This window comes from Canis aureus, chromosome 28 (assembly GCF_053574225.1).
Source record: "Canis aureus isolate CA01 chromosome 28, VMU_Caureus_v.1.0, whole genome shotgun sequence".
In the NCBI taxonomy this organism is placed as follows: Eukaryota; Metazoa; Chordata; class Mammalia; order Carnivora; family Canidae; genus Canis; species Canis aureus.
The window spans coordinates 31,092,283-31,109,544 of NC_135638.1; the positions used below are offsets into that span (position 1 = coordinate 31,092,283).

The 17,262-nt window shown below is 39.5% G+C and overlaps 1 long non-coding RNA gene across 2 annotated transcripts in view; it reads right to left on the minus strand.

Annotated features, from left to right (window-relative positions):
- Nucleotides 1-17,262, minus strand: part of LOC144300607 (uncharacterized) — a 48,595-nt gene that overhangs the window by 26,561 nt on the left and 4,772 nt on the right. The window contains exon 2 of one of the 2 annotated variants that reach the window (XR_013367384.1): nt 1,812-1,941. This is a non-coding gene — a long non-coding RNA (uncharacterized LOC144300607). Of the gene's footprint in view, nt 1-767; nt 1,942-17,262 lie in introns of those variants that run through there. The other variant, XR_013367382.1, reaches the window with a different exon arrangement.

The window sequence follows — 17,262 nt, forward strand, 5'->3', positions numbered from 1 at the left end:
CATAGTCAAGAAGTTCTAGAATTTCTTTCAATAATAAACTCATGGAACGATTAGCAAGGCTTACTTGACTCATTTCTCCACATCTCTCTCCCCGCCGGCCCCCCTACTATTTTCTTACTTCCTCTTCTGGGCTGCCTCTGAGCCTTGTACATATTCAACTCTGGACTTATTACTCTGTAATGTAATTATTTGTTTATCACTCTGCCTTCCACACTAGACTATGAGCCCTTGGAACAAGGTCTCTATCTTGGTCTTTCTGTTATCCTTTCTGAGTATGGCACAAGTAGGTGATCAACAAATGCTTTTAAAATGAATGAATAGATGTTTGGTTCATCACTATTTCTATTTCTTAATCTTTCTCAAGGCCTACACATTTCTTTCTTCTTCTTATGCATTTTTCTCTTTATATTATTTAACACCATCAATTGATATTCACAGAGAACCCATTGTACATGGCTGTATATATTTTTTAAGTTTGCTAAATACGTTTTTGCATTATTTATATCAGGTTTGAAAGTGGTGCCTGCTAGTTCTGATAATGTAAAAACCAGCATATTTCTGTAACACAATTATTCCACGGAGAATTTTTGCTCTAAGAAAGTTTGGCTCTTGTATCCTTTAGTAACAATAGGATGTGACTTCTTTCAGTTTTAGCTCCCCTGGACACACATTACAACTCGTGTTATGCACCTAGATATTTGGACCTAATTAAGGCATTCTTATCTTTGAATACTCAGCAAAAAACTTGCAAACCAAATCCAGCAACATATAAAAATGATTATACACCATGAGCAAGAAGGATTTATTGCAGAAGCACAAGGTTAGTTTAACATCAGAAAATACATTAAATTAGTAATACATTCTATTGATAGAATAAGAGACGAAAAAGTACATGATCATCTTAATAGACCCAGAAAAATATGTGACAAAATCCACCACCTTTTCATGATAGACACTCAGAGCAAACTAGGAATAGAAGGCAACTTCCTCCCACTGAAAATGAGAATCTGAGAAAAACTGTCAACAAGGATCATACTAAAAGATGAAAGATGGAATGTTTTCCCCTTAAGACTGGACAAGACAAGGACGCCCACTCTCACCACTTGTATTCAATATGGTACTAGAGGTTCTTCCAGGCAAAGGAAATGGTAGTGACTCCTAAAAGATTTCTTTTTGAGATTGATAAAAATGTTCCCTACTTTGATTATTGTGATGTTTGCACAACTCTGTAAGTACACTAACCCCACTGACTTGTACAGTTTAAACAAGTGTATTTTATGTTATGTAAATTATATTTCAGTGTAACTGTTAAATAGTCACTGTAGTACAAAATGACAAGTGACAAATGTTGTAACAGGCCTTAACCTTTTCCTAAGCACCCAGGGCATACTGGCAAGTGCACTAAACTCTTTAAACATATTTCCATCATCGCATATAAAGGAAATGTTGCTATTAGCCCTATTTTACAGCATTCAACAGATAGGGAAACTGAGGCTTAGAAAGTTTAAGTGATCTTTCAAGGTTATACAACTAACAAGTGGCAAAGGTGGGATTTGGTCCTGAATACCATCAAGCCACAACGTACAGTGGGAGTAAAGGGGAAGGACCATCCAAATTCTGCTGTTAGTGAACACATGCTTTGATTATTAAGTCCTTATGCCATTATAATTCTGTGGACTTCTATAGGCCGCTTCCCTTGGTATGAGGTTTGGGACTGGACTTGGAATGGGTGGGGGGCTCATCTGAGTCACAGAATGTTCTAGAAGTGAGCTGAGCTGAAACACAGATTCAGGTACGGTGAGATCACATACCCAATGGCAATGATAGCATCCTACCCAAAACCTTGGCAGCACACACAGGCATAAGAGTAAGACCATGCTCTTCCTTCAGCTCCTGGGAGATCTTCAGCATCACGTCCTAGCTCTTACAAAGCAACCCAGCCTGTGGAAAGTAAACATTCATGAAGTTAGGATGGGACAATAGCAGGTGAAAAGGGGCTATAGGAGGAGATTTCCCTCCTGTTGCTAAAAAGATGTTGAGACTCAGTGAGCACTGAGGCACGTGGAGCTTCTCTTCTGTGGAAATCTTATACCCTCATTGATTCTCTCTGGCCTCCCTTTTTTTCTTTTTTGAGAAAGAGAATGAGAGAGAGAGAGAGAGAGAGAGAACATGCATGAGCTGGGGCAGGGGGTGCAGAGGGAGACGAAGAGAGAGACTTTCAAGATCTCAAGCAGGCTCCATGCCCAGCACAGGCCAGATCTCATGACCTTGAGATCATGACCTGAACCAAAACTGAAAGTTGGACACTTAACTGACGGAGCCACTCAGGCGCCCCTCTAGCCTGCCCCTTTTGTGACTTGTCTTTACCTTCAGGGTCCTTGGATGTTTCTTTTAATGTGTTTATAAATATTGAATTGGAAGTTGAAAACAGGACAGTGTGAGAAATCCGGGTTTGCTGGGCTCATCATCACCAGCAAATGTTGCATGGGGAGTGACCTCCACAGGAACTAGGGTGTTGCTACTGGCCTCCCTGGAGGGCCCTGAATCTGTGTCTTTTGAAAATTCCTGAGTGTTCTTTATTATAAAAATCTTGTTTTGATACATTTTACCTCAGTTTCACCTATCTGTCAATTTCAGAGCATTTTCCTTATGGTTTTACACTGGGGAAAAACCTAAGTAAACCTCAGGTACTAAGAAATAGTTGTCTATGACACATTTAGAAGGGAAAGCAGGGCAGCTCAGTTGGCTCAGCAGTTTAGTGCCGCCTTCAGCCCAGAGCGTGATCCTGGAGACCCGGGATCGAGTCCCACATCAGGCTCCCTGTGTGGAGCCTGCTTCTCCCTCTGCCTGTGTCTCTACCTCTCTCTCTCTCTGTGTCTCTCATGAATAAATAAATAAATAAATCTTAAAAAAAAGGGAAAACAAAATAAGCTTAGAATAGTTTTTAAGTGATTCTAAAAAAAAAATAGGTGCATGGAGTCTTATACATATCTTTTGAAAGAGGTAGGGAGCCACAAAAATGAACGACATAAAACTTGTGACATATGCATAAAATCAGCAGTACTGGTTACTGAGAACTTTCTCTATGCCAGTAAATTAGCTGACCTTCAGAGGAGAAGCTTGGGCTCAGGACCCCTCATTTTCCTGGGGTCCCTTGCAAGGACCTTGGAGAGGCTCTAGTAGTTTTATGTTCTTAATTTTTTGTTTTCAAAGACGTAATTTTACTGAAGTATGACATCATGTAAAAGAGGGGTAGATAATTTTGCATTATTCTTCCTGAAGAGGATCCCACACTCCCAAATTGAGTAGGTTTCAGGCCCCAGAAAACGTGCCTCAGCCTCTGCTTAAACTTGTCTCTAGAGAGAGAACTTTTCCCTCCATCTCTCCCATCCTAACCATAGAGTTAGCTCTTGATTACCAAAAGCCTCCCTGAGTTCTGAGAGGTTTTGGCATCTGTTTTGCATTTTGATAAAGAGATCTATGAAGTGACAGTGGCATCCTCAGGCTGGAATAATGTGCTCAACTTTTCAACATTAAATTTAAAAGATTTAATGTTAAAAAAATAATCTAGCATTTGAGTTCTAAAACGAAAAGTACAGGATAGGGGAAACTTGGCTAGAGCGTCATCTGTGAAGAGAAGAATTAAGTGTTCTGTTTCACTACAAACTCAGTGTGTCAGTAGGTGGTAATGAGGTTATTAGAAAGCTCTGGAGTTATGGGATGTGCAGTAACCAGGCAAGCACTGTACTCAGACCACATTTAGTATGTCTGTCCTAGTGTGTTCTGGGAATCCTATCTCAGAAGTGTTAAAGCATAATTTTCTAAAAGAGAAAATCAAAAATAAAATGAACAGGTGTCAAGTATTTTATTTAACTCATTAATTAAAATCTACTTAAAATGAGATTCCGACTTACTGAGACTTGCGTACTCTACCAGACAAAACCCATTTGCATTGCCAAGGACAGGAATCATTTGCCTTGCTATGGTGAACATTTGCATTGTTACCCATTTCTATGACTTAAAGTCTCTCTCTACAGATTTGTAAAATAGCCAAGTCAATCAAAAGCAATCAGAAGTGCACACCTTTATAGAATTAGATAACTCTAGAGGGTCTGTTACCAATGCTCTGAACTCCACTGAAAGAATACCAGAAATCACCTTGGCCCATTTCCAAGGATTTGGACAATTTTTCCTATATGAGAGATATTACCGAGGAGGAGAATATTTAGTGTGGAGTAACTGTGAAAGCAGAAACTCCTGACATCAGGCATTATATGGACAAATGATGTTGGGGAGGGCAGGGGGAACTGTGGGATATTTTCAGCCCAGGGAAGACAAAGTATATTATACTGGGGATATTTTCTACCTGGCAAAGATAAGATACATTGTTGACAGTGATTCAAGTTATACAGTATTAAGAATTGTCATGAAGCAAAGGGTTATCATTCTCTATGGTTTAAGAGGTCAGAACAGGATAAAAGGAAAACAAAGAAACAAAAAACCCCAGGAAGTTACAGCAAAGCAGATCCTAATTCAATATATGAAACTCCTGTTCGGAAATGAAAGGGCTAATTTTTGGGTTCCTTGCCATTGGAAATATTCAAGCAGAGGTTATATATGTATATTTTTTAAGGAATTTTATGGACCTATTTTTTTTTAAGATTTTATTATTTATTTATTTATTTATTTATTTATTTATTTATTTATTTATTTATTTGAGACACACAGAGAGAGGGAGACAGACAGGCAGAGGGAGAAGCAAGTTCCTTGCAGAAAACCCGATGTGGGGCTCTATCTCAGGACCCCGGGATCACGACCTGAGCCCAAGGCAGATGCTCAACTGCTGAGCCACCCAGGCGTCCCATAGATCTAATTGTTACACTTTTCAGAAATTTGTTCTACAGCAGTGTTGTCTTAGAAATACAATGCAACTTGTGGAATTTTAAATTTTCTTGTAGCCAGATTTAAAATAAATACTGATTACACTGAGTTCAATAATATACATTGTCTAACTGGATACATCTAAATCCTTATTAGTTAAGCATACGATCAACACAGAAACCATGAATGAAAAGTTTTGTTTATTTTTTGGGCTGTTTCTGAAATCCAGTGTGTATTTTCCAGGTGGCAACATGTCTCAGTTTGGACTAGCTACATTTCAAATGTCCAACAACATGTGGACATTAGTGATCTTAGTGATCTTAATGGACAGCACAGGTCTAGACCACTGGTTCTCAAACTTTACCCTGGAGGATTTGTTAAGACATTATTGCTGGGCTCCACCCCAACTATTCAGTCTGGAGCGGAGCCCATGAATTTGCATGTCTAATGATTTCTGGGACCGTGTACTACAAACTTTTGTTTTAGACAAACCTAAAATCTTTACACTATAAGATGAGAAATGCTTCTCTTGACATGGGTATACATTTTGGACATCTGTCACTTATTTTTGTTAAATGATGATCTTTGTGCAATAAAATTGAGATTTTTCTCAAATTTGACCCCAAAATGATTGACTTTTTCAGTCTTCATTGAAAGTTGCCTCTCATATCATCTTGAGCTCCTAATGTTTTTCAGCATTCATTTTTCAACAGAGGTACTTTTACAAATTTCACTGCAACTAGATAAACACTAACATAAGAGTGATTTGAAAGGGGAGTTTAAGATTTTTATATTCTTATAAAGAGCATTTAATGATGGGGTATGATTTCCCAATGTGTTAGACCCCAAAGATATAAATCTCTTTGTTTTTCTTTTGTAACATATCTGTAGGCTACTGAATTTATCTAAATCTTTCTTGAAACTATAAATTTGCTAAACTATATTATAATTTTATAATAATAATTTTATAATAATAATTTTATATCAAAAATTTGAAGCTTAGTAAATATATAAAGTAAGCCTAGTTATTTTTCTTAGAATTTTATCTTTTGATTTCCAAGAGGAGCTTTTTAAATTTTCTTATTACAGGATTTGGCAATCACATCTATATCTAACTTACTGATCCCACATCATTTCCCAACTAGAATGTGTCTAGATATCTCCTTGGGAAGTTTAGTTCGGGTCTTATCCAATGATGCTTATCCAATGGCTATCTCCATCTATATCCATAAGGAATTCCATTTTCAACTTATGCTATCAAAACCCACATTTCTTGCATGAGTGTTTTGGTTTGGCCTCTTCAAATGATCAGTTAGGACCAAAGCAGTTATGAAATGGAAAAAAAAAAAAAAAAAGGAGGAGGAATTGCATCTCAGTGTTTTGGGAAAGGAGACAGACCTGGATATTCTTGGTAGCCAAGAAGACAAAAGTTTCTTCTCAGCAGATACACAGACCTTTATTTTCATGTAGCCAAGAAACAAAAGTTTCTTCTCCTTCTTAGGAAGTTTGGGAATACAACAGGGGCCATTTTTTCATGGTCTTCACGAATGCACAAGGTTTCCATCAAATCCAAATATAGATGGGCTTGGATGTGCATGCTAGTCAGGAACACCAGGTTCCCATCAGGTTTTTGTTATAGAGGAAAAGCTTATTCAAGCTGGAGCAATTCCCAGGGAGGACCAAAATCAATGGCTTAAAAATATTAAATATAGAGAATTTTAAAATGTAAATTAAAGATTTATGAAGCTTTTCATAAAAAAGAATTCCTTTAGGTGTGCTGTGGCTCAGAGATGCCATGTGAGAATAGGATTTTGACCTTCAGAGTATGTACCATGAAACAATATATTTGCTATTTTTGCTTGGAAGTGTTTAAATTATTTTCAACAGACCCAGAATTTTCATTTTAAATTATGGAGTTTCCAAAACATGTTACAGGTTATTAAAAAAAGATAAAAATATTGCCATGTGAATTGGTCAGCTAGCATTTATTTTGACCATCTACTAGGAGCCTGATTCTTAGTAGGACCTCAAGATTCAAAGATGAATAAAATGTGACCATTGACTTTTGAGAGCTTATCCTCAAGCGCTAGAGAAAGACATGCAAGTGATAATTATGGTGCAAATGCTTTGGGAATAGCACCTGTTTTTGCAAAATGTGGGAGTTGGGGAAGGTTTCGCAGGGAGAAAGAATTTGAGTAGAGTTTTGCAGGCAGTGAGGGAGTAAGGGGGGTTTGGAGGTAGGGAACAGAAGAAGGAGCAAGAGGTGTTCTCCCTTCAGATGGAGGGAGCACCATAAGCAATATACATAATAGGAAATACATGGCATTACATCTGGGGACTAGAAATTATTTGGTGTTGTAGGAGTTATAAAAGAGGTTGATTCAACCCAAATGAGATAGACCCTGGGTGGCATGCCTGGGAGTTTTGAGAGCATGTGGCATTCGAGATGAAGATAATCGAGAAGGAGGGAGAACAGCTAGTAGGTGACTGCAGTAGACGGGATGAGAAATGACCATGTCTAATTAGCCAGCATCCTGCTTGCTACTCAATTGTGTCTATCAGTAAGCATCTTGTACATTTTGAATGTCAAACGTATTTTTGAAAAACAGATTTGAGCTTGTCAACAGTCAGCAGCTACTTATTCATTATCCACATATTTCTGGAGTTACAATGTTCTTTTACAGGATTAATGAAAGCCATACCATCTTTGAAGCTAGCAGGTTGTGCGTGCATATTCTAATTTCACTGCTTATTGCTTGTCATGTTGGATAAGTTACATGAACTCTCTGAGCCTCAGTTTCCTCCTCTTTATCACAGAGATAATAATACATCTCAGAGTTGTCATGAGGATTAAATGAGCCAATAAGTCTAATTTGATGTAGGAATGAGTTAGGGGCAGATGGGGCTAGGCAGGGGAAGATAAGAGAAAGGCCCAGAGTTAGGCTCCCAGAAATTTGTGGGCTCCCATAAACCCCAAGGACACTGAAAGGCCCAGAGTCAGGCTCCTTCTCATCCCAAGAAAACAGAGATGAGATAGTAAAAATGGAGAAAAATAATAAACCTGGCTCCCTTGCTCTAAAATGTTAGGGAGTATCTCACTTTGATAATTACTAAGTAATCACAGAAACTCACCAGGCCAGAAAGAAATAGGTCATTAAGGCGTTACCAATAGTCCCTGCTCAAACCAGGACTGCACAAGAATCTCAAGGCGGTGGGTTCCCTGGCTAGGTTCTTAGAAAAACACTGCCATGCCACTAAAAGCCCTCTGTGGCAACCCTGTTGGGACCCCTCTCACTTCTGACAGCTTTCTCTGTATTTCTGTTTAATAAACTTCTATCACTTTACTCACCCTCCGTTGTCCACAAGATTCATTCTTCGACTCCACGGGACAAGAACTTTGCTCTCCCATATCAATAGTACTTGATTCGAATTTGGTGCTCAGAATGTCCTCATTGCTGCTCCTGTCCTAACCCCTTCCCCTACTTTGGTGTGAAATGTGTTTTTTCTTAGGTCTGTCCATAGGTTTAACATTGAATTTATTGAAATTTGTAGCATCTCTGGAGAAACTGGAGCCACTTGTGGATTGGTTTAGTGAAGGTTTGCTCTAGCCCAGTGATTTTTAGTTCTGCTGTATATTGATATTAATTGGTGGAGCTTTTAAAAATTATGATTCTTGGCTCTGAACCTCTCCCATAGTTCAGAACCACTGCTGTTAATTCATTTAAAAGAATTCTTCTGAAGATACATCTGATCTGGAGCTGTTATTTTAGTTTTTCACACAGACTACAGTCACTGCTTTGAGTATTCTGAATGAGGTTCACAAGGGTGTTTTTTCATAATTCATACTCAATCTGCAAAATCATGTTGATAGTTTAGAATAGCATTTAAGTTGTCACATGATTGTTCTCCAGTACCTTTTTCCTAAGTTCATTTTATCATAAAAGATTCCTTTTCTGGGTCACAAAATGAGCTAGGGTTTTTTTTTTTTTTTTTTCCTGGCAGAAATAACATACTAAGATTATTTAATTTTGTTCACTTGGTATGACTTTAAGGACTCAGATTAGAAGACTCTTCTTTATAGTAGGACATGACTCAGCTCTGGAGATGTTAGTAATACATGAGTCTATCCAAAAAATTGATGGTGAAACTACTAGAGGCATTGCTGGAGGCATCTGGATCTTTCATTGTGTTGTGAGCATCTGGGATAACTCCACCAATTAAAGGGAACTCTTACGGAGCCCCTGCGAAAAGATTCCAAGAAAGTGTTGTCAGAGAAACTTGAAAAGCTAGGGAGAATTAATGGGAAGAAAGAAGAGAAGATCACTAGAGTTCTAGGTTGGGAATTTCTTGATACAGAGAACTGCCAAATTCACTATGGAGAGTGGAAAGAATGTTAAGCATTAACAGGAGATCTTAGACAACCACTAAGGGTGTAAGAGGTCACATGACCTCTCTGAACTCAGCCTTTTGCAGGTGTTTGTGTTTTTTTGTTTTGTTTTGTTTGGGTTTTTTTTTTTTTTGTTTGTTTTTTTTTTTTTTTGAGAGAGAGAGAGAGAGACAGAGAGCAGAGGAGGGACAGAGGGAGACAGAGAGAATCTTAATCAGGTTCCATATCTAGCACAGAGCCCAACGTGGGACTTGATCTCATGACCCTGAAATCATAACCTGAGCCAAAATCAAGAGGCTCAGTCAGGACTGAGCCACCCAGGTGCCCCTGAACTCTGCCTTCTAAATGAAGGGATTTGCAGGAGCTCTTCCATCAGGAAAAGTTGTGAAAAGACATTTGAAATGGGCAAAGGAGATGTCTGGATGTCCTTTTAGTGGGAATCTGGCCATTGTGTCAGGGGCCTTCCCAAGAGAGTCAGATTCTCTGGAGCCATAAGTCTTCCATTGTCTTTGCTGTATTTTGTAACTCTGTAGCAATAGAAATGGGGCCTTAAAGTCATTAGTTTATAAATTTATTGAGCTGCTGGGAAACTGTAGCTGGGAAACCACTAGACCCTAGCAAGGCAAGTACAGAGAAATGAGATAGGTTTCCAGTCAGTTCCTAGCCTAGGAAGAGTCACATACCCCCCACTGTACAGTCATCCTTTACCTGTTCCCCTACCAACTTCCCCATCCTCAAATCTGCCCAGGAATAGAGAATAGGGCAACAAAGAAACATTATGCAAAAGGGTAAGGTGGGCATTAAAACAATTGCGAGTATTTTATAGTTAATGACAAGTTGTGTGTGGTTAAGCTTTTGGACCAATTACTGAGGGAATTTAATGAAGCTAGATGGTAAGATTTGACCAGCTTTTTTAAGAGCTTTGTTTTCCATACTAAAGAAACATTATGCCTGATGAAAGTGAATCTTATATACTATATGTGTCGGGGCATCTGTAGGGATTTTTAAGCAGGAAAGAGACAGGATGTTACCTTCACTATTGATATGGAAGATGACCAATGAGGAGAGAGCGGAGACAGGACTACCTAGGTGAAAGCTGGCAGAGTTTTGAACAATGAAAGTAGCTGTGCAAATGAAAAGAAAGGTAGAGGTGGAGAGCTATGCTTTGAAATGGAATTAACAGGATTGAATTAGAGAGGAATATTGCATTTGTGAGAAGGAATATAGTGCAGGTTGATTATGAGCTTTCTATATCATACCAGAGGTAAAGAATGTAAGAAAAGTAAGTTGTGAAAACAGGTGGGGTAAGTAAGGAATGAATTTAGCTACAGACATGATTGAAGTAGCAACTTAGCAACTTACCAGTGATTATGAAGCAAATTTACATTTGTATAATTATTTATAATCTTCAATAATCTTCATATGTTTTTTATAATTGTGAGATGATACTTGCATAGTATCATATTTTTGTCTTTTATAGAGGGCAATGCTATTCTTATCAACATCATGAATGCATGAATATGGATCAAGTAATTTGTGTGTCAGTGGTTCTTTTCACAATGAAAGCACATGCAGTTGTCCTTTGATTTGTAGTTGGAGTGTCTGTAAATTGGACTTTCCTGGTGATGGCTCTCTGGGAAATCTACCAGTTCCTCATCTCTGGAATTTTCCCTAATGGTCACACCATGATTTGTAAGGCCTGTTTCTCAAGGAAAGTACCAGAGGCATTCTGTGTATGGGTACACCATTTGTCACGGTACCCCAGGCCTTTAGACAGTATCTACTACAGAGTACTTAATCAATAAATGCTGCATGAATGAATGGATGGTTGCATGAAAGGCCACGTTCAAGTCATCAAAGCTTAGATAGAGCAGTTTAGTTGCAGTACTGATGGACCTCCTGAAAGAAAGTCAGCACTTGGTATTTGTATCTTCATCATGTCCTTGAGGGTTGCTCACATGTGACTTGGGCTTTTGAAAGTGCATAAGAAGTAGGACAAAGTGTGCAAAAATTCACATCTCAAATCATCTTCTTGCCTTCTTCCTATAACCTCAGTTCCTCTGGTAGACTTATCAATTACTTCCCTGTATCTGAAACGTAAAGATTACACTCCTTCCCCCATCTATGTGATCATTGGTTAAAGAGGATTATGGAAAAACCAGTCTAGAATACATATAGTTGTCTAAAACCAAACTATCTTGAAGTCAAATACCTAGAGTCACCTACTGATTGTCAGCAGGTCCTATTTTTAATCTGTGGTCTCAAAAGGATATGGTCAATTTCCTAAGGCTTTTAATACATTTGAAATCCTCAAGTGATGGACTGTTCTTGTATTGTTTTACATACTTTGTGCAATCTCACAAATGTGCAAAACCTAAAGACCACTTCTGACTATGAATATAAAAATAATAATGATGATAATATAGACAGTAATCAAACTAATACTGGTAATTATCAAATTAACTTAAATGTAAAATGACCTAAGAAAATATCCAGGTCATACACACAAAATGTCAGTTTCTTATAATTATAACCATAATAATGACATCATTTGAGTGTTTATTACATGAAAGGTAGAGTCAGTTTTGCTATAATGTGTTCTTAAAAACCAACACATGTGTTCTTAAAAACCAATGTGCAAGGGGCTCCGGGATGGCTCAGTCCGTTAAACATCTTCCTTGGGTTCAGGTCATGATCTCTGGTTCCTGGGATCCAGCCCTCTAGGAGCCTGCTTCTCCCTGCCCCTCTGTCCGTCCCTGCCCTGCTCATGTTCTCTCTTTCTCTCACACTCTCAAATAAATAAGTGAAATCTTAAAAAAAACCAACAACAACCAATGTGCTATGCAAAATTGGCAGTAAAAATCACAGGGCACATGGAGAAAATGAGTCTAGGGGCCAACACTCAAAAACTTCATCAGTGACACATTAAAGAAAAAAAGGGAATGTAATAAAATGGTAGTTTTTTGCACATTTCAAAGATGCATTAAATGCTAAAGTAAGTGTGGCTTTTAACTTGGAAAAGACGTTTGCTGGTAGAAGCAGGTATTAGAAGGCTGCAGCTTGTGGGTTACTGTGAAGGGGCAGGAGGAAGGTTCCTTGAAATCTTAGGAACAGTTGTCACATCGGATGAAGCTGGATTGGCTGCTAACACGTGGCGAACTGACATAACTTTAGATGTCTGAGATGTGCATGTGTGTGCATCTAGGGTATTCCCTGCACAACTCAGTTCAACCAGGTGCAGTTTTCTGTGTTAGTTTGGTGTTTCTCACTGGCAAAAGTGCATAAGCAGCAGGGAAGTCTTGTGCTCAAATTGTTCCTCATATATCAATTGCATCAGCACGAATTTGCATTTTCAAAACAAGCACTCCAGTAGAACTGACTATTCTAGTTTAAGTGCATTATCTATATGAACTTATTTAATCATCCCATCGGTTTGGTACTATTATTGTTCCCATTTCATTAATGAGGAGGCTGAGGCAGAGAGTTGAGCAGTCTGATCAAGATCAAAACTTATTGAGTGACAAAGCCATTATGTTGTACTATACTACATTGTCTTTCAACATTAAATGTTAATGATACATTTAATGAGAGCAGTGTTTCCATCAGACTTTTGGAGAGGATCATTTTAAATAATTCTTACTGTCTGATAATCATTGTGTCTCATCAAAATCTCTTATGTTGTAGTTTTAGTCTATTTTTCTGTTATCTCCTTTGTCAGGGTAGGGAATACCAAGTCACAGTGTTGTATGTTACTGCCCCTTAAGTAATTAAGGCCCAGTGGAAACTAGAGCAGTCAATCTTGTTTAGTGCTTAGCATGTACTCAGCACCAGGCTACACATTCTCTTTCATCACTGATAATTATGCTAAAAGTAATATTCAGTGAAGTCTAATCAATGGGGTTCCAATCATAATGTAAACATGCTGTGCTCCATTAGCGTTAGAAATGTTTATTGCTTTGTGTATTTCATTAGTGTCCCTGGTTCCTCCTCATTACACAAACTCTTTATGAAGTAGAAATATTTAATATAAAACATCTTGAACGCTTTCTGTTTTTGAGGAGTAGCATTTTAGGTTGCTAAGTAGGCACTTAATTCATATCCCATTGAGAGTTGGTTGCAAACGTGAAAGGATGAATAACTAATGACACTCTGAATGGGCTTTTTGCTACAATAGTGGCTAAAACTTGGCTCTGGGTGAAAGGTGGGAGAGGGTTATGGAATAATAAGCTTTGGCTGTATTGCTGGTTGGACTTGGTTCAGATTTTAATTCTTCCATTTGTTACCTGTGTGATCATGGCTAAAGCACTTAATTCTCTGAGTTTCAATTTCTTCATCCATAAAATAATACCTTTGTCATATTACAAATTAGTAAGCTAAATCACATTGCATACTCAATATATGATAGGTGATTCATAAATTGCCAGCCAAGGAGGGAGGACTCTGCAGTCCACCAAGAGACCTCAGATCCTGGGCTTTTAGTCTGAATAGGGCAAACCTGAGGTTGAAGCCAAGCTGTGGACCATGTGCCACAAGGCAAAAAAGCTAGGGAAGGGGTAGAAACAGAGGTCACAAGGACAGAGAAGGGAGAGGTCAGAGGAGCAAGTAGAGGACTAAGGCTGCAGAGAAGGGCTGGTTTTGGAGCAAATCTCTTCAACCTGGAATTCCAGCCCCTGATTCCCTTTTCTATACCTAAGCACAGTTTGAATACATGGCATGTAGGATAGGACCAGTGAACCTTAATGTAACCTATGAGCTTTAGTTAATCACAGCATATCAGTATTATTAGCTCATGGTCTATGTAACAAATGTACCATAGGGAATGCAAGATACTAAGAACAGGGGAAATTGGGCTGCGGAGGCCAGTAGATGGCAATTGTTTATACTTTCTGCTTGATCCTTTTGGGACAAAAAGAAGGGTTCATAAAATAAAATCTATTACATTTAAAAAAAGTTTCAGTTATAGTAGGTCTCTTTTTCCAAGCTTTCTTCTTTCACTTCCTTTGCTCTTTTTTTTTTTTTTTAGTTATAGATGAAATGATCTTTTTTTTTTTAAAGATTTATTTATTTATGATAGACATAGAGAGAGAGAGAGAGGCAGAGACACAGACAGAGGGAGAAGCAGGCTCCATGCCGGGAGCTGGATGCCGGACTCGATCCCGAGACTCCAGGATCGCGCCCTGGGCCAAAGGCAGGCGCGAAACCGCTGAGCCACCCAGGGATCCCCTTTGCTCTTGTTTTGAACCCTCCTGACCCCAGCTGCCAAGACTGGTCCAGCATATCTCCCAGTTTTCTCAGAGGCAGGCTGCAACATGGCTGGAGTGTGCACTTCAGTTGGTGTTTGATTCTTAACAGTTCCTACAACTCATGTTTTCAGTAATGGTGATGGGGCAAATTAGCTGAGTTCACCAAGTCTAAAGGAGTTAATTTGGCAGCTCAGAGCATAGGTTTTTGAGACAGACCTCAGGTCGCTCACCACCTCTGTCTGTGGCTACAGACAAGTCTGAGCCTTTTGTTTTCTCACCTGAAAATGAGATGATATTGAAACTCTTCTGAGAAAGTGAGCAAATGGACACCATGGGACATGCAAGCTTTACAAAGTATCTGCTACATCGCCAAGTGCTTGTCTCGGTTATCCATGCTGCTAAATAAACCACTACAGAGCTTCCTGGATTACAACAATGATTTATGATTTCTCACAGTTCTCTGAGTCAGAAATACAGGCAGGGTCTTTCTGCTACACATAGTATCAGTTGGGGTCACTCACTTGGCTGCATTCAGCTGGTAGCTAAGCTGGTTGGAAGGTCCCAAAGGGCTTTATGCATGTGCCTGGGCCTCTCTGCTCCTCCACCCATCATGACCTGCCTACCTTGCTCTTCCTCGCAGGATGGTGGGCTCAAGGCAATAGGCTTTCATCTGTGACCACTGGTTTCTGAGAGCAAAAGAGGAATTGGCCAGCCCTCCTTAAGGCTAAGTCCCAAATTGCACAGGGTCACTCTACCAATAGTCTGTTGGACAAAGCAGGTCACGAAGCCAGCTCTGATTTAAGGGGAGGGGAAAGAGCCTCCTCCTAGAATGGAAGAGTGGCCTGTGCCTACAGGTGAGTAAGAATTGTGGCTGCCATCTTTGGAGACAACCACAGTGCTCAAATTATTTCTTTCCTGTGAATTTGTTTGTCATCTTGCCTAACAGGCATCCTTCTATCTTCTACAGCTAAATGGCATGCTGCAAGGCAGAGAGAGGTAGTCTAGTTGCTGTGGGAACTAAAGTATGGGTGTGGCCAAGGCACTGTTCTAACTTGGCCACTGTATTTCCTTGTTATGCCAAAGAGGGCTCAATACATTTTTAGTGTTGTTCTGTCAATACTATGTCCTCACTTAAGCATATTATCTACTGTGTATTTCATTTTCTGTCATGAGATTATTTTGAGGCTTTTTAAATAAGAGATCACTAACACAAACATAGACATTATTTGAATGTGACATTTTACATTTTTGGTAATACCATAGAAAACCTACTATTTTTTCCCCCCAAGATTTATTTACTTATTTCTGAGAGACACAGACTGAGAGATTGAGGAAGAGACACAGGCAGAGGGAGAAGCAGGTTCCTCGCAGGAAGCCCGATGTGGGACTCGACCCCAGATCTTGGGATCATGACCTGAGCCCAAGCCAGGCACCAACTGCTGAGCCACCCAGGCTTCCCGAAAACCTACTACTAACACCACAGAAGAAGAAAAGTTGAAGCCACACTGGCTTCTGTAGTTGAGTTTTTGTTGTTTTTCCTTTTGACTAGTACGTCCTTTTCCCCTCCTTGCCTCCTGCCTTCTGTGGGCAAAAGAGCACTTATCTTTCAAAACCGTTTATATGTCACTTCCTTAATGAAGCCCCTATTGACACACCTGCCACCAAGTAAACTTGATCACTCCCTCTTTTTTGTTGGTCTCACTGCACCCTGAAAGCTTCTATCTTGGTAATCATAATTTTTATTGCACTAATATATTTATAAAGGCTAATCAGGTCACCATATGGCTGCTGGCACAGGGAAACTAATTCCTAAGTGCCTACCATGTGTTATGTGGGGGATACAAAGAGGGATAAGAGGAATCCTTTGCTCATTGTCGATTGGAGGGGATGACTATAAAATGCATTTTTCAAACACGGTCTTAATTTTGGCACTAGAGATCTGTACCTGGTATGTGGAAGCACTTTAATCACTTGAGAGTGGGTTTCATTTGTCAGAATACTAGGAAGGTCCTCTAGAGGTTTTGGTTCCTAATAAAAGTAGATTTAAGAAGCCTCACTATAATGATCCCATGTTCCAATGGCAGCCTTTGTCATTTTGGTGCTAGATGTAGGGCCCCGTACATAAGTGGTATGATCTCAGAGAAGTGAAGAGAGTTTTGGCACGTGTTTACTTAGAGCAGACGGGGATTTCTGATGGATAAGGGCTTTCTCGCCCTGTGGTAAGGCTGTGAGGATCCTACCTAGCACAAGGGCTTCTAAAAACTTCACGAGGTAGGATAAGGGCCTTGCCTAAGACTGTTCATTTCCTTGCAGGCCAGAGAGGTACTTTTAAGCTGAAGAAAAAGACAGATGAAAAAAGCACTTGAGGAAATGAAAATTACCCTTGAACTGGCCTTTACCTGATGAGCTACTGTAACAGCTAGGTTGTACTAGGTTATGCTGCTTTAACAGACGATCCCAAAATTTCAGCAGGTTATAAAACAAAGCCTTACTGGGCAGCCCGGGTGGCTCCGCGGTTTAGCGCCGCCTTCGGCCCAGGGCTTGATCCTGGAGTCCTGGGGTCGAGTCCCAAGTCAGGCTCCCTGCATGGAGCCTGCTTCTCCTCTGTCTGTGTCTCTGCCTCTCTCTGTGTCTCTATGAATAAATAAATTAAAACAAACAAACAAAACCAAACTTCTCATTGACATGTCAACTCCTGGTTGCCTGTGGCTCTGGATCAAGGAGTCTTCTTCATGCCAGGATCCACACTGA